The sequence below is a fragment of the Penaeus vannamei genome, chromosome 15, assembly GCF_042767895.1.
Source record: "Penaeus vannamei isolate JL-2024 chromosome 15, ASM4276789v1, whole genome shotgun sequence".
Classification (NCBI taxonomy): domain Eukaryota; kingdom Metazoa; phylum Arthropoda; class Malacostraca; order Decapoda; family Penaeidae; genus Penaeus; species Penaeus vannamei.
The window spans coordinates 11,166,698-11,169,197 of record NC_091563.1 but is presented as its reverse complement, the minus strand read 5'-3'; the positions used below and the strand labels follow the sequence as shown (position 1 = coordinate 11,169,197).

Here is a 2,500-nt window from a genome sequence, read left to right as displayed (position 1 = left end):
CCTCTTCTCTTTCTCTCTATCCTTCCGTCCTCATTTTCTTCTTTTCTTTATCTCTATCTATTCCTTCCATTCTTCCCTTTCTCACTCTTCTTTCCTCCTCCTTTCAATTTCCCTTTTTCCCCTCTTCCCTTCCCCCCTTCCCCTTTTCCCCTCTTCCTTTTTTCCCCTCTTCCCTTTTTCCCTTCTTCGCTCTTCCCCTTTTCCTCCCTTCCCCTTTTCCCCTCTTCCCTTTCCCCTCCTCCCTTCTTCCCTCCTCTCCTTTTCCACCCCTACCCCTCTTCCCCCTTCCCCTCTTCCCTTTTTCCCCTCTCCCCTTTTCCCCCTCTTCTGTGGTTCATCGTCCGCGTTCGTCATTTTGAAACGCTTCTCCAAAGAATCTATTTTGGCTGCACAACAGGGGTCTCCCGCGGGGGGGGGGGGGGGGTGAGGAGACTCGGCGATAGAGCTTGAATCCAATTTTACCTGGAGCTTTGAGTTTGTATGAGGTTGCGTGTCCGTGTGTGTGTGTGTGTGTGTGTGAGGTGGGGTGGGGGTGGGTGGGTGGGTGGGTGTGGGAGGGAGAAGGGGAGAGAGGGAGGGAGGGAGAGGGAGGGAAGGAGGGAGAGGGAGGGTGGGGGAGAGAGCGGGGGAGGGAGGGGCGTGTATGTGTGTGTGTGTGTGTGTATATGTGTGTGTGAGTGTGTGTGTATGTAAGTGTGTGTCTGTGTGTGAACTTGTGCATGTGTGTGTATAAGTATACAGATTCGAGAGTGCAGTTCTGTGAAGACATGGGGCGTTTTAAAGCTTAAAAGCACATGACATATTTGACATACCATTACACTGATATTTTCCAATATACAGGTACACCACCATCAATGCGCATACACAGAGATGCATATCCAACGCAGAAAAGAAAATACCAGAACCAAATTGAATAAAACATTGCATACATTAGTGAATGCAAGCCTGATGTTGTTTGCCTTCCTTGGCAGACAATCTCCTTCTTGTTTTGAGAGACGAGACACACATCCATTTCTCAACTCAAGGGGGCAACAATCCTTCTGTCTTTGGGCCATGTCTCCATTTACCATTCTCAGTGTTCGAGTGTCGGCCATGTTTTTTAACCCTTTCTCTCTCTCTCTATCTATCTGTCTGTCTGTCTCTGTCTCCCTTTCTCCCTCTATGTCCCTTTCTCTCTCTCTCTCTCTTCTCTTTCTCTTTCTTTCTCTCTCTCCTTCTCTACCTCTTCTCTCTCTCCTTCTCTACCTCTTCTCTTCTCTTCTCTTCTCTTCTCTTCTCTTCTCTTCTCATCTCTTCTCTTCTATTCTTCTCTTCTCTTCTCTTCTCTTCTCTTCTCTTCTCTTCTCTTGTCTTCTCTTCTCTTCTCTTCTCTTCTCTCTCTTCTCTTCTCTTCTCTCTCTTCTCTTCTCTTCTCTCTCTTCTCTTCTCTTCTCTTCTCTTCTCTCTCTTCTCTCTCTTCTCTTCTCTCTCTTCTCTTCTCTCTCTCTTCTCTCTCTCTTCTCTTCTCTCTCTCTTCTCTCTCTCTCCCTTCTCTCTCTCTCTCCTCTCTCTCTCTCTCTCTCTCTCTCTCTCTCTCTCTCTCTCTCTCTCTCTCTCTCTCTCTCTCTCTCTCTCTCTCTCTCTCTATCTAATTATCTATCTATCTATCTATCTATCTTTCTCTTCTCTTCACTCTCTCTTTTTTTCTTTTTCTTCTTTTCTCTTTCTCTTCTCTCTCTCTTTTTCTTTTCTCGATTTACCATTCTCAGTGTTCAGTGTCGGCCATGTTTTTTAACCCTTTATCTCTCTATCTATCTATCTGTCTGTCTGTCTGTATCTCCCTTTCTCCCTCTATGTCCCTTTCTCTCTCTCTCTCTCCTTCTCTTCTCTCTCTCTTTCTTTTTCTTTCTCTTTCTCTCTCTCTCTCCTTATTTCTCTTCTCTTCTCTCTCTCTTTCTCTTCCCTTTCTCTTCTCTTTCTCCTTCTCTTCCTCCTTCTCTTCTTCTCTCTCTCTCTCTCTCTCTCTCTCTCTCTCTCTCTCTCTCTCTCTCTCTCTCTCTCTCTCTCTCTCTCTCTCTCTCTCTCTCTCTCTCTCTCTCTCTCTCTCTCTCTCTCTCTCTCTGTCTGTCTGTCTGTCTGTCTGTCTGTCTGTCTGTCTTCTCTTCTCTCTCTATTTATCTTCTCTTTCTTTCTCTCCTCTCTCTCTCTCTCTCTCTTTATTTTTCGTTTTGTATAAACAAGTGTAAAACAGGTGATCAAGTTGTATTTCCAGACGTCTATATAATATCGAAGCGTATCTCGTGTCATCTCACTGTTATTTTTTCGTCGAAACTTGTATCTCATGTCATCTCACTGTCATTTTTGCGCCCATTGTAATTGGGTTACAGATGTATCATGGATATTTCACCATTTAAACCATTATTTTGAATTATAATCTTTTAAGATCTTAACTCACACTTTATTCTTTATAGGCATATTCATACCACAATTATCAATAACACAAAGAAATCAATCACACCAT

The 2,500-nt window shown here is 44.1% G+C and overlaps 1 protein-coding gene across 1 annotated transcript in view; it reads left to right on the top strand.

Annotated features, from left to right (window-relative positions):
- Window positions 1-2,500, top strand: part of LOC113829819 (glutamate receptor ionotropic, NMDA 2A-like) — a 186,727-nt gene that overhangs the window by 63,194 nt on the left and 121,033 nt on the right. The window lies entirely within an intron of this gene.